The sequence below is a fragment of the Etheostoma spectabile genome, unplaced genomic scaffold (genome assembly GCF_008692095.1).
Source record: "Etheostoma spectabile isolate EspeVRDwgs_2016 unplaced genomic scaffold, UIUC_Espe_1.0 scaffold00010989, whole genome shotgun sequence".
In the NCBI taxonomy this organism is placed as follows: domain Eukaryota; kingdom Metazoa; phylum Chordata; class Actinopteri; order Perciformes; family Percidae; genus Etheostoma; species Etheostoma spectabile.
Genome location: NW_022603885.1, coordinates 7557 through 22759, shown reverse-complemented (window position 1 = coordinate 22759; position 15203 = coordinate 7557). Strand labels below are relative to the sequence as shown.

General features: G+C 42.1%; 5 non-coding genes across 5 annotated transcripts; 1 reads left to right on the top strand and 4 right to left on the bottom strand.

Annotated features, from left to right (window-relative positions):
- The first annotated feature begins 8594 nt into the window (after positions 1-8594).
- trnat-ugu (transfer RNA threonine (anticodon UGU)) lies at positions 8595-8667 on the top strand. The gene has a single exon. It is a non-coding gene; the product is annotated as a tRNA-Thr (tRNA).
- A 607-nt stretch (positions 8668-9274) lies between these two features.
- On the bottom strand, positions 9275-9348 carry trnat-agu (transfer RNA threonine (anticodon AGU)). The gene has a single exon. It is a non-coding gene; the product is annotated as a tRNA-Thr (tRNA).
- Positions 9349-11048: 1700 nt separating this feature from the next.
- On the bottom strand, positions 11049-11121 carry trnat-cgu (transfer RNA threonine (anticodon CGU)). Its single transcript has one exon. It is a non-coding gene; the product is annotated as a tRNA-Thr (tRNA).
- Positions 11122-11870: 749 nt separating this feature from the next.
- trnat-agu (transfer RNA threonine (anticodon AGU)) lies at positions 11871-11944 on the bottom strand. Its single transcript has one exon. It is a non-coding gene; the product is annotated as a tRNA-Thr (tRNA).
- Positions 11945-13348: 1404 nt separating this feature from the next.
- LOC116679375 (small nucleolar RNA U3) lies at positions 13349-13564 on the bottom strand. Its single transcript, XR_004329493.1, has one exon. It is a non-coding gene; the product is annotated as a small nucleolar RNA U3 (small nucleolar RNA).
- Positions 13565-15203: the final 1639 nt, after the last annotated feature.

The following is a 15203-nucleotide window of genomic DNA, read 5'->3' as shown; positions in this document are numbered from 1 at the left end:
TTCTCAAAGAAATCGTAGTATGTTGAAAAAAGTCATAGTATAGCATGTAAAAAAATTCATACAAGTTTAGTATGTATGACAAAAAATCATGACAATCATAGTTTAGTATGACAAAAAATTACAGCTGTGTCATTTGGCCTGAACTTGGTGAAGTAAATAGAATCATCCATCAACCTTGCTGGGATTATTCCTTTTTAACCTGAGGTTCAACAATTGGTGAAAACTTCCTTTCCAGCACTTTGGAGAAAAAATCCACTAGTAATTGTGATCTCCATATTGATCAAGTATCATTTGGCCATAACCATGCTACTAAAATAGATTTTATCAAACCAGGTTGGGCAAGTAACCTTTCAGCTGACTTCTTGTAAAAAAAATAACTCAACTCAAATAAAGCTACTGCGATGGCTGGGAATGAAACCCAGGTCAACTGCTTGGAAGGTAGCTATGCTCACCACTATACCACCATCGCTTGGCAATACAATGTTTACTTCAAATCTTGTAATACATCTGGGCATTGAGACTGAAAACGCTCTCTATCACTGAAAGTCCCTCCAGGGGGTCCTGTGTTATCACATTCACAGAATAGGAAGTGTGTATATATACCAGCTCCCTTCGATAGCTCAGTGGTAGAGCGGAGGACTGTAGAGGCATGTAGCTGAAATCCTTAGGTCGATGGTTCAAATCTGGCTCGAAGGAGAAGGTTTTCTCCAGAGTTTCCCTTTAGGGATCAATCAAGAATTTCTGATTCTGATGTAGAGCTGGACGGACGAACCAAAAGCATAATACTTCTTGCCAAGACATAACATGAAACAAAAAAAAGAGGTTGGCTAGATATGAGCGCAGAAATCCTCTTACGACAGGATTTACGTGATATTATGAAACGTTCGTATCACGCCAATCAGAGCGTAAGAATGATCGTACATTGATAAATGCAGCGGCTGGAAAGCTAAGAAGTGATAGTAGTATTTTGATGAATTTGCGTCACGTATGACACTCTCTTTTCCATCACATTCAATAAATAAAAGATTATTCAATCCATGCCTCCCCTTCTATGCAAAGTAGTCTCATCCAGGACCTATCACACCATAAGCGAGAATCATAAACCTAGACCAATGAACAAGGAGAGTCATGTCCTGCTTGTTTGTTCCATATATTTTTCTCTTGTAGCATGTAGTTGAAGCAGGATAAAAATTGCCAACATGCTGTACTACAATTGTGCTGGCTCCTAATCTGGGTTAATTTAACATAAACTGGATTTTAAAGTACAGATTAGGGTTGGAACACCGCCTGCTTCAGGGCTGTCCGGGAGTTGAACCGGGACCACTCGCACCCAAAGCAAGAATCACACCCTAGACCAACGAGCCACATAAAACTATTCTATCAGCAATTTTCCATCAAGTAAATGTGACCAGTCAGTGACTCAAAAGGCAATTGTTAAGTAGTTTGTTTGGCATGTGGTGTTTTTATGGCTCCACTGCCAGATTGAAAGACTACTTTAGAAGCAAAACATTTTACCAACATTTGAACTTGAATTTTTCGGTCAGAAGTGACAGCAGAAAAGCCTAGTTTCCCCATCTATTGGACGACAGACTACTTTTGCCATAATTGGAAATTGAATATTGGTAAAAAGGAATTGCAGCTTGAAAAAGGAAATGCAGCTTGGATTTGTCACTGACTTGAAAGACTATGGTCAGGTAGATTGGCATGGGGTCTTTTCATGGCTCCACGGCCCGATTCAGCTTTCCAATATCATTTGACAACAGGAAACATTTGATACAATTTTTTTACCAAAACACAGACTTGATTTTGTCAGTAAAAAGTGATAGTAAAATCGTGATGAATTTGCGGGGGCAATGACACTCTTTTCCATCACACTCAATAAATAAACCAGATTATTCAATCCATGCTTCCACTATGCAAAGTGGTCTCATCCAGGACCTATCGCACCCTAAGGGAGAATCATACCCATAGACCAAGGGTCGGCAACCGCGGCTCAGGAACCGCATGCGGCTCTTGATGCTCCTCCTCAGCTTTTGAAAATAATTAATGAGTATTTAATTAAAATGTATTTTATTTAGTTTGTTCATGTTCAAAATGTAATTCTAGGAAGATTATGGCGATCTTGTAACTTCTAAAATATTTAAATATTTAAATATTATTATTTTGTTGTTGTTGTCGCTCTTATACACGTCACAATGTGCGACACCCGCCAGTGAGTGTTTTTTTTAAAAACTTTTTGACCCCAGGTAGGCCAACTATGGAGAATTCAAAGAAAAGAAAAGTATGTGATGCAAACAGGACGTTCAATGCTACGTGGGCAGATTCATTTGCTTTCACTGCTGACGAGACTGGTTTACCAGTGTGCCTAAAATGTAATGACAAACTAGCTAACAACAAAAAGTCAAATGTCACAAGACATTTCCAGAATAAACACGCAGCCTTTGCTCAGAAATATCCGGTTGGAGATGAGAGAAAAAAAGCTGTTTGGAACTGACACAGAGGACTGATCAGAGCAAAAATCACTTCAAGAAGTGGATGAAGTTCAAGTACATATGCTAGTTTTGTTGCCGCTCAGGAACTAGTGAGGCACGGGAAGCCATTTACAGATGGAGAATATAGAAAAAGAATCTTTCATTAAGATTTCAGAATGTACTGTTCAAGGACTTTAAAAACAAGAATGAAATTGTGCAGAAAATCAGGGATATGTCCCTCTCTGCAAAGACTGTCAAAGACAGAACCATAAAAATGGCAGAAGACATCACCAGACAGCAAATTAAAGACATCAATTCAGCTGTGGCCTACTCAATTTCAATTCAATTTCAATTCAATCAATTGCTTGTGATGAATCTAAAGACGAAGGTGATATAGCGCTGTTCTGCCGGTATGTAAACTTGATACCACTAAAAGGCCAAACACGGGGGGGAAGGACGTTTGTGAGGCTGTCTTGAATTGTTTAAGATCAAAAGGAATCAATACCACCCACCTGGTGTCAGTGGTGCAGACGGAGCACAGAGTATGACAGGAGCGCATGACGGCTTTGTGGCTTTCCTGCAGAGGTCGCTGGACAGAAAGTTGCTGACTTTTCATTGCCTCCTGCACCAAGAAGCACTGTGTGCTCAAACATTTCTTCCGGAATGCACAGAAGTCATGAATGTTGTCATTCAGATTGTGAGCAAAATAATGGCGAAAGGTGTAAATCCCCGTCAGTTCCGTTCGTTACTGGACGAGCTGGAAAGCACGTATTCTGATCTCCTGCTGCACAACAAAGTCCGGTGGCTGCCCACAGGCGAGGCGCTGAAACGCTTTGTGGCATGTCTGGAGGAAGTGAAAACCTTCCTGGCAGCAAAGGGCTCACATTCCTGAGCTAGAACAGCCAGTGTGGCTCGAAAAGCTTCACTTCTTGGTAGACATGACATCGCACCTGAACACAGCTCTTCAGGGTAAAGGACGCACAGCCCGGCACATGTTGGAGGAGGTTTTGGCATTCGAGCGCAAGTTGACGGTGCTTGCCAGAGATATACAGAAAGGCACACTGTCACACTTCCCCAGTTTGAGAGAGTTCAGAGAAGCTCACATGATCAATTTAGAGTATTTACATTCTGCAGTCATCGCAATGCAAACATCGTTCGGGAAACGATTCAGTGAGTTCAGAGAGGAAAAACCCACATTATCCTTCCCTGTCACTCCCCTAAGCCTCGATCCATCCCTGTTGAATATGACAGCATTTCCAGGGGTGAGTCCACCTGATCTTGAGATGGAACTGGCAGACATAGCCGACAAAGAAATGTGGGTGTCTAAGTTCAAGCGCTTGACAGCGGACCTTGAAGATGTTTCACGTCAGAAGGCTGTTCTTGCTCAGAATCACAAATGGCGTGATATTGAAAACCTCCCCAAACCAGACCAACTTGTGTTTGAAACCTGGAATGCAATCCCCGACATTTATGTCAACATGAAAAAGTATGCACTTGGAGTCCTGTCGATCTTTGGATCCACATATGTATGCGAGCAGGTGTTCTCCAACATGAACTTATTAAAAACAAACACCGCCCACGCCTCACAGATGACAGCTTAGAGTCCTGTGTGAAGATGAAGGTGACCGCGTACAGCCCCGATGTGCAGACGCTGTGCGCTGAGGTTCAGGAGGAGAAATCACATTGACCAAGTATGATCAGTATTTTAATTGCCTATTATTTTGCAAATATTCACATTTTTTCATTGTTCAGTGAAATAGACATTTTATTATTCAGGTTGACGGCTGACTGCACGGCGCCGGTAAAAGGATGACGGCACGCAGAGAGAGGACGGCATTTTTGTTTACTGCCAGTGGATAATTTAAGTTCGGTGTTTTGTTTCATTACTACAAGGACTCAAATAGACATTGAGTTTTATTTAACGTTCAACACAACGTCTTTTTTTTGGAGTTAAAAATGTTTTGTTGTATGCAGAAATCATTTTCCCTGCAGTTGTTCATTGATATTATAATTGTAACACAGTATAGTTTGTTTATACATAGCACAAAGGCAAAAAAAAGTGATATACAGTGTTATTTAATTTAAAATTTCAAAAGGGTTTTGTGGCTCCCAGTGCTTTCTTTTCTGTGGGAAACGGGTCCAAATGGCTCTTTGAGTGGTAAAGGTTGCTGACCCCTGCCCTAGACCAACGAGCCACGTAAAACCACTTCAGCAATTAGCAATTACCAATTTTCCATCAAGTACGTGTGATCAGTCAGTGACTAGAAAGGCAAATGTTAAGTAGTTTGGTGTTTTTATGGCTCCACTGCCAGATTGAGCTTTCTGATTACATTGGACGAAAGACTACTTTAGAAGCAAAACATTTCACCAACATTGGAACTTGAATTTTGGGAAAAAGGAAATGCAGCTTGGATTTGTCACTGACTTGAAAGACTATGGTCAGGTAGATTGTCATGGGGTCTTTTCACGGCTCCACTGAATGAGTCAGTTTCCTGATCTCATTTGATACAAAATATTTTTACCAAAACACAGACTTGATTTTGTCAGTAAAAAGTGATAGTAAAATCGTGATGAATTTGCCACGCCGATGACACTCTTTTCCATCACACTCAATAACTAAACCAGATTATTTAATTCATGCAAAGTGGTCTCATCAGCGACCTACTGGACCCAACGCAAGAATCATACCCACAGACCAACGAGCCATGAAACACAGACTGCTAGCAATTTTCCATCAACGAAATCCAGCTACAATCTGTCAGGGTCTTAAGCATTTACTTGTATTACATCAAGGGACCTGCATCAGCAGAGGATGGTTTTGATCCATCAACCTCTGGGTTATGAGCCAAACACGCTTCTGCTGCGCCACTCTGCTCTGCTGTCTATAATCAGGGGAAGGAAAATTCTGGGATTTACATTTTGAGGGACAGTGGCAACCAAGGTTCCACCAGCTTTTGGGTTGCAAAGTTAAACATTTGGTAGACCTTGCAACTATCATTTATGTGAGCTTCCTGCTTACCTCAAAGAATCTTGAAGCAATCTACTGAAGCAATAATGGGCCAATACCTTGTTAAAATTTTTTATCAACACCCTTCACTCTTTGCAATTTTTCTCTGACATTGTTTATTTTAGAAAATTGTAACCAGCATTAAGTGAGGAGTTTTAGGTCTGTGTGAATGTGGGCCGAGTATTTACCTCGGCTGAACTTGTGAACATCTCTTTGGCATATTCTGGGTCTGATCAAGTCCAGGTGCTGGAAAATCTGTGATTCAGGTTTGAGGGAATGGGATCTGCATGTGCTTTCTTACCAGAAAGTTTCTGGAGGTCCAAATGGCATCTTTGATGGCGGCCAGGGTGAGCCACTGATTTGCAAAGTTACATGCTAGTATCTGTTTCTTTGGCCTGACGGATGGACAGACGACCCAAAAGCATAATACTTCTTGCCAAGACATAACAAGAAACAAAAAAAGAGGCGGGGGGAGACAGAGTTAAGCCCTGACAGAATAGAGAACTACAGACAAAAGTTATGAAATAGTACCAAGTGTGACCAGAAGAGTTGGAAAAAAACTAGAACGTCCACAAGTACAAACCTTTCTTCAAGAACTCTCTATTGTGGTCACATTGGCCCTCATTTATGAAACGTGCATACGACCTAAAACCGGCGTAGGACGGGCGTACGCCGATTCCTACGCAAAGTTTGGCAAAGTATGTGGTGTACATAAGTCTCCACATACATTGTTTTTATTAAAATTGAAGACCAAATTTTACGAAATTTTCCCAACCATCGAGAGTGCTTTCGTAGCCTCGTTGGCGCAGCAGGCAGTGCGTCAGTCTCATAATCTGAAGGTTGTGAGTTCAACCCTCACACGGGGTAGAAATTTTAAAAACAAAAAAACACAACTGATACTGGAAATACAGCGACTTTCAGGTGGTTGAATACTGGCACAAGCACATGAATGGAAGTTGTGATTCTGTGGTTATTTCTGAGATTGAGACAAGGAAAGGCATTCTTGCATTCTTTAAGAGGGTGGGGAGGCGTCTACCTCAACTGGTTGGGGGTGAGAGAAAGAGACAGACAGAGAGAGAAGAGACATGGAGAATCGTAGCAGAGGGTGTCGAGCAGGGACATGGAGGCAGCAGGTGACTCTAACCACCGATCTAAACTCCTTAACAGTAGGAGTAGGGCAGGTCACCACTACATCGTAGTGATTTGTGATTATGCAACACGTTACCCAGAGGCTTTCTCCCTCAGAAACACCAAGGCTAGACAAGCGGCCAATAGTTTACTTCAACATTTTCCCGGGTAGGGGTCCCCATAGAAATCTTAACCGATCAGAAAACTAACTCAACATTGAAGGAGATATACCCCTGTTAGGGATCCGGGGCATTAAAACAACACCCTACATAGTTTGTGGCTTCATAAACAATATTGTATTATCTCATAGGTACTGGAAGCAACCCGTCTCCACCAGTGCATTTCTCAATGCCCAGATGTGTTACAAGATTTGCAGTGAGTGTTGTATTGTCCAGCAGGGCAACAGGTGTGTTACGTTTCGACTAGATTTACACCATAGCAGTGCAAGTGTGACGGTTGTGGGACTACTCTAATGGTCCTCTACAGCCAGTCTCGCTGAGTTGTGTATGTGAGGCTGCGTCTGCGTCTGCACATGGGAAAATCAAGTGAAATCAGGGCGAGTACGTCGACACCACGGAGACACAAACCCACAGCAGTTATCAGAAGTTCTGCTCATTTATTCTTAAATGTCTGTGATCGTATAGTGGATTTTTTTACAAGAATTATAACAAAAATGGTTTCACAGTCATCTAAAATTAAATAAAATCCTAACCTCCCAAATTTCTATTGTATGCCAATACAATATTTTAAACAGTAGGCTACCACATCTCCAACACCAGAATACAGCACCTACATTAACACTATACATTTTCATTTAACATTGCACATACATAAAAGTCAACAACAAATTCAATAACTGTTACCTGCACATGGGAAAATCAAGTGAAATCAGGGCGAGTACGTCGACACCACGGAGACACAAACCCTACACACACACACATTGAGTTAGCCAGAAGCAATGTAAAGTTAGCTAACTTAACATTTGGCTCTAAATTCAAAACGAATGCTTCAAACGACGACAAACTAACGGCATTGAGCGCTAAAGTACAATACAAAAATAATACAATAAAATTAAACATTGTGTAGTGGCTTTAAAATGTTTTTTTAGCTAATATTGTCTCTGCAGCGTGTAACATGCAACTTACCACAGCAGTTATCAGAAGTTCTGCTGTGGATTACCCATAATTCCCTATCTTTAACCCTGCGGCGCATTGAGAAAGTGACACCAGCAGGTGGCGCTGTTCCCATATATGCAGGAATTTAACAACCTATTTACAACCCGTTACACAAGCATTTTGCCAAGGCTCACTTTCCAGCCACCGCCATGTTTTGAAACCATATACAACATACGGTACAACATTAACATTACATGTTTTACCCAGTTTTCTTCTTTTATTCTGTAGTATTTCAATTTCTTTGCGGTAAGTCATCCCAAAAGGATTAATAAAGATAAGTCTGAGTCTGTCTCAGAAAAAAGTCAACAAATCTGAAAATCTTCAGGGTATGTAGCTCAGTGGTAGAGCTCCCTTTTACATGTTACATGTTACCCCTAAGTGCAAACAGCAGAGCAGAATAGCACAGCGGAAGCGTGCTGGGCCCATAACCCAGAGGTCAATGGATCAAAACTATTCTCTACTAAATCCTATAGCAGAGGATGGTTCCTTGAACTTTCCCTGCAGTATAGCGACCCTGCCGACCTATTACCTAAAACTACTCATCTCTTCCCCATTGACTCCTCCAAAATGACGAGTCTGCTTCTGAAGCATGAGTTTCTTGAATAAAGTAAAGATTGAGTATGCTGAGATCGAGTATGGTCACGTGACTGCATAACGACGTTTGATTGGTGAAACACAGTCATGTGGTAGAGCCTTCAGCGGAAGACTCTCTCTCTATAGCTCTCTCTGGAGCTGCTTGACAAAGATGGATGGATGGTTGGAACCCTGGTCACTAGCTCATTGTAATCTTGCATGACAGGCAATCCTGTAGGAGGCGCTGTAGCTTAGTGGTTAAAGCACCTGTCTTGTAAACAGGAGATCCTGGGTCCAAATCCCAGCAGTGCCTCATTATCAGTTAATGTTTATGTTATCTGCACTACAAAGAGTGTATATATTTGTTATTTGTTTTTGCTATAGTGCTTAACAAGCATTATATAATTTTGCCCAATTGTGGCGTGTTGAGGGGCAATAAATATCTAAAGTGAAATGGATTGGACCCATTTTTTAATGCTTTTAAACCTTGTTGTTGGGGCTGAATGTGGCCACGGTGTACACCAGTACCCTGTGACATCACTGTTGGGTGGGGTTTCAGGTGCATGTGATGCTGACTGAGGTCAGAGGTGAAATGAACATGAACTTTACCGGCCAAGGCACTTTGGGCGCTGACTGTGTGATTTTAACATCTTCGATGCTGCTGTAATAAAAATTAATACATTTATTATTTGATATTAGTTGACTATATTGGGATATGCAACTGAAGGAAGAATCTTTATGCCTTTGCATTTTGGATGCTTTTCTGTTGTTTAGATATGGCTACATTCACATAAAGTATCCAAAGAGTACAATACTGCACTCTGTTCAGTTGCTTACACCAAGTTCCTCGTAGCTGCTAATCCAAGTTTATCTCCTGAGGAGATGATGACACACCAACAGAGGTAATCTCTGCAACAACAAGGTGCTGCTGGGATTTGAACCCAGGATCTCCTGTTTACTAGACAGGCACTTTAACCAACTAAGCCACAGCACCTCCACGAGTACCATCCGTGTTAAGTCTTAATTTATTTGGTGCAGAGACTACCTCTGTTTGCGTGTCATCATCATGTCAACCCAACTCCCGTTAAGATACCCTGGTAGCAAATGAAAATGGCATGTTACATTTACACAGAAACACCAATAACATGCCCACAAGGTGTTCTATTTGCCTGATAACTAATGAAATTAATTAATAAATGCACTACTTTGGCTCCACTACAGTTCTGTGTAAGTCAACTGCTACATTTCACTCACCACAGAGTGAACTTTAACCAACTAAGCCACAGTACCTCTGGGGATGAACACGTTTCAGTAAACAACTGAACAGAGTACAGTGGAGTATTGTGCACTTCGGATACTTTAAGTGAATGTAGCCATGTTTAAACAACAGAAAAATATCCAAGATGCAAAGGCATATAGGGAAGGATGATATTTTGAGAAATTACAGTTTATTGGCGGTTGACCTCAACTGAGGAGGTAATAGAGCGGTGGAAGGTGATTCTTCCTTCAGTTGCATATCCCGATATAGTCAATAATATCAAATAATTAATTTATTAATTTTCATTCCAGAAGCATCGAAGACGTTAAAATCACACAGTCAGCGCCCAAAGTGCCTTGGCCGGTAAAGTTCATGTTTATTTCACCTCTGACCTCAGTCAGCATCACATGCACCTGAACCCCACCAACAGTGATGTCACAGGGTACTGGTGTACACCGGGGCCACATTCAGCCCCAACAAAACAAGGTTAAAAGCATTAAAAAATGGGTCCAATCCATTTCCCTTTAGATATGTATTGCCCATCAACAGGCCACAACTGGGCAAAATTAATTATGGTTGTTAAGCACTTTAGCAAAATAAATAACAAATATATACACTTTGTAGTGCAGATAACATAAATATTAACTGATAATGAGACATTGCTGGGATTTGGACCCAGGATCTTCATTAAGTGATAACTAGGCACTGTTGGGATTTGGACCCAGGATCTCCTGTTTACAAAACACACGCTTTAACCACTAAGCTACAGCGCCTTCTACAGATAAGCCTGTCTTGCAAGAATACAATGAGCTAATGAACAGGGTTGCTTCCATCCATCCATCATTGTCCAGCAGCTCCAGTAGGGGACCCCTACAAACTCCGGCAAATGAAAACAGCTGGACGTGTCCTTGAGCGACGCCTCAGGACTCACTGTTGATAGGCAGGCCTACCGAGAACAACAGAAGTCTTATGCAAGGACCTTGAGAGATGAGAGACCCTTTCCCATCATGCCATTTCTCATGGAAAGCCATGGAAAGCATAAAACACAGTCCTAATTTAGTCCTCCTCAACAGTCAACATAGTGTTTGCTGTGTGGCGTGTCTGTTTTTATTTCTCCCATGTTAACAGTATTGACCAATACGGTAGGCATTCTAACCTCAGCTGACACTCTCACGCCATGCAGGCAGTGTGCAGGAGCCCTAAGCTTCCAAGGTAAGACTGAAATTCATGATAATAAAACCTTTATAATCTTCACACTAAAGTTGCAAAAACACCTCCAATAAAAGGCTTTTATTCGCTTTACATGGACACATGTAATGTTAGGGTACAATACAACATCACATGTCACTTTAGTGATCTAAAAAAATCAGGCAATAACTGGGTTGCACACGTTAAGTATCGGCAACCATGTGGTAACACTTCATACCGTGATGACCAGGCACTGCTGGGATTTGGACCCAGGATCTCCTGTTTACGAGACAGGCGCTTTAACCACTAAGCTACAGCGCCTCCTGCAACTAAGCCCGTCTTGCAAGAATACAATGAGCTAGTGAAAAGGGTTCCCTCCTTCCATCCATCTTAGTCCAGCAGCTCCAGCAGGGGACCCCAAACTTTCCTTTGCCGAGCCACATCAACCAGCTCCAACTGGGGGATCCCGAGGCGTTCCCAGGCCAGGTTGGAGATGTACTTTCTCCACCTAGTCCTGGGTCTTCCCCGAGGCCTCCTCCCAGCTGGACGTGCCTGGACCAGTTCTCTACGGAGAACCCTAGGAGGCATCCTTACCAGATGACCCAACCACCTCAGTTGTTTACACCAAGTACCTCCATAATGGCCATGCATCCGTGTTCATCCCCGGAGGTGCTGTGGCTTAGTTGGTTGAAGTGCCTGTCTAGTCAGCAGAAGTGCCTGGGTTCAAATCCCAGCAGCACCTTGCTGCTGCAGAGATTGCCTGTGTTTACTTTTCATCCCCAGACTTGTTTTTAAGTTGCCTGCTAATCAGATGTTGTTGTGGGCGGGGCATTAAGTCTAACTCAGTGGTGAGTGAAATGGAGCAGTTGACTGACACAGAACTGTAGTGGAGCCAAAGTAGCGCATTTATTAATTAATTTCATTAGTTATCAGGAAAATAGAACACCTTTTGGGCATGTTATTAGTGTTTCTGAGTAAATGTAACATGCAATTTTTATTTGCTACCAGGGTACTTTCACAGGGATTGGGTTGATGATGACACGCCAAAAGAGGTAATCTCTCCAACAACAAGGTGCTGCTGGGATTTGAACCCAGGATCTCCTGTTTACTAGACAGGCACTTTAACCAACTAAGCCACAGCAACTCCATAAGTAGCTACCCTGTTAAGTCTTAATTTGTCTTTTACCTTGTATAAGCTAAACATACAGTACACTGACTGGCAGTATTGGGAGTAATGGCTTAGCTCGCCTAGGCTTGGCGGATCAATCCTATCCAGTCAGTCTGCAGAAGAGGTAGAAGTACCTGGCAAGTCTCTCCCTTCAGCAGTTTGAGAACGCCAGCCCACTCCTTCCCATTGGTGCTGATCATCCACATCTCACCCCCATAGAGCCAGTGAAGCTCGGTCCACCAGATGGAACACTCACCATTTGAACCAGACTGGGGGGGAACGTTTCAGAGCCCAGCACGGATCATGGAGCAACAGCTACGGCCGCAACAGTACCTGTTCCTTCCAACATGGAGCTCTTCCAGATTGTTGAGAATCTCTTGCAGCTGGATGTGCTGCCACACAAAAATGAGAAAGTGGTAACCAGGTCAAGACAAGACCAGGAGGCAGTAAGTCTGCTTGAAGAGAAGACTACGCGTGTGGAGGTGGACAGAAAACTCTGCTATGCTGTAACAGTTTCCCTAACTCACCCGGTAAGGGAAAAGTACAACGCATATAAATTTAGGTAATGGGTGGATCTCTCTCTATTGGCTATAATTTAAACATATAAGTTCAGATTTTTTTTTTTTTTTTTTTTTTTAAGATTATTTTTGGGGCATTTTAGGCCTTTAATTGAGAGGACAGTTGAAGATATGAAAGGGGAGAGAGAGGGGGAGTGACATGCAGCAAAGGGCCTCAGGCTGGATTCAAACCCGTATATCCAACGCCATCACCCAGACATGCCAATCACTGGAACGAGACAAAAAAAACTGTCCAGCGTCTCCTCCCTACAGTGCTTAACCAGCCTTTAGACACAAATAGGGCCAAAAAATCACTGAATCAATCAGGATTTCCACATCACCTTCAACGCCCCGTATCCACTCGTAGAGTAACCTGGCTTCAAGTATTTGCTGTATGTACGCAAACCTCGTTCCAACATGCCATCCCGTCCACCGGGACTTCAGTGTACCGTTCCACCCCTTTAATACATGTCAATCAAGCTGAGCCTGTAAAGGCCATACAGTCTGATTAGTTAAGTGGAAACACCTGTGGGAGTGGAACATGGATGTGTAGAGATGGGCTTTCAAACAATGTACCTTTTTGACATGTCAAAGTAGGAAAAGCAAAGGTAGAAATAAAAATGAATTATGGCTTAACTCAGTTTACGTTTTTACACCGGACATAAGGCATTACAAAGTCAAGAAAGTAGGTGTTAACCCTTTCAAGTAACCTTGTCCAGCATGGACTGGACATTCATCAAGACTGACTATAACTTCAGTTAAATAGAAAGCTTAGTATGTTTTATTACTCTCACACGTGTTAGTTTTCCACATATCTGCTACTACCACTCTGAACATATTCCCTTCTTCAATGCTCCATAAAGAAGCAAAGAACGATCATCAATGACAGAGAACATATGAAGTGAATCATTACTCTCTGTCAGCCTCACGCTCAGAAAGGAATATCACGACTCATCATCGTGGTCAGCGAGACCAAACACTTTAGAAACACATTCCTCAAGTCAGAAACTCTAGAAATGATCCCTGAAAGTATAGTCTTGGTTAGACTGGGGGGGGGGGAAACTGCATCTCATTCACTGCAGAGTGATTGTCACTCAGGGTTCAGAGGGACAGAAGCTAATCGTTACGTGCTCCAGATGACTCTGAGGTGAGAAAATCTATTTAGATCTTTAAGAAGACCGATATGTAGATTGAATTAGATTTTCAGTCACTGTTGTCTCAATACTTCAGTGTCAGCCTACTTATTCTCTCCAAGAAATGCTCCAGTCCTTTCTTTGCATTAATTGGTCTCAGAATGTTGCGGGTTAACCACCACTGTTGATTATTGGGTACAAAAAGCACTCAAGATATGTATATATATCATTTTTTAAATGTCTCCAAATAATGTTAAAAGTTAGTTTTTGGTCATTTTTAGTATTCGCTGGTTTATTAAGTCAATTCGGCGATGACGTCACACTGGGGAGCGAAGTCTCAGCCTGGCACTAGAACTACGGCGACTGACTGGGATGAGGAAGAGGAGGAAAAGCCAGCAGCCAAATAATTAACGAAATAACGAAACGGGCATATTTGTGTTAACCATGACATGTGGGACAACAATGGGACGGTTGGGTTTAGGAAGCAATAACGGCACATCTTTTTCCCACAGCCCTCTTTTTAGAAGCGTCGGTAGCTCAGTCGGTAGAGCGTCAGACTTTTATTCTGAGGGTCCAGGGTTCAAGTCCCTGTTCAGGCGTGCAGTTGCACATTTTGCTTGATGCCATGATAAATTGTACACTTTGGCAATCCTTAACACTTTCAGACACTGTATCATTTAAGTAACATGCACAAGTCTTAAAAAGAAATGTTACTGTTGTTTATGCAGGTTTGCATCATAACAATGCGGATGCTATCTCTAAATGAACAATGGCAACCTACATCCATCTTGATAGCACCCAAATCTCTGTGCTGATCTCCCTGCTTGGATGGCAAGTCATCTGGTGGATTTTTTCCGTCAAGAGGAAGCTGATCAAGAGGAGAGTTGTTTTATTGTACCAACTAGCAGTAAAGTTTATTTGTCTGGAGCCATAAAATTGCATTAGGTTATCAACGTTTTCAGCGAAAAAAAAACACAGCTCAAGTCCCTGATAAGGCAACAGCTTGATTCTGGGATATGTATGAAGTGCTCGCTATTGTCATCTGTCATGCAGGTTTGCTGGATGTTCACAGTCTGCTAGTCGCCATGATGAGTTGTGACTTTGAGCTTTTTAATTAACCTTTTTGGCCAATTTTCAACCAGTTTGTGCAATAACATTTGGTGTTGCATTGTGCAAATTATGGTCTACCCTCCTGCTGTCCAGAAGACTGTGATCATGGCAACAGCTCAATGGTCTTCATTTACTTGCACTTTAATCTGTAGTTCAGCAGAGTTTTTTTTCCACAGTCAGTTGCTTTTGAAGCCTGGGTAGCTCAGTCGGTAGACCATCAGACTTTAATCTGAGGGTCCAGGGTTCAAGTCCCTGTTCAGGCGTAGAGTTGCACATTCTGCTAGATGAGTTGTGCATTTGACATGCTTGTATGGACATGGACAATTCAGACACTGTCATATCATGTGTTCCATGCTCAAGTCTTTAAAAAGAATTGTGACTGTTTTTTAAAGCACGTTTGTATCATAACAATGTTGCTGGTAAGTCTAAATGAAC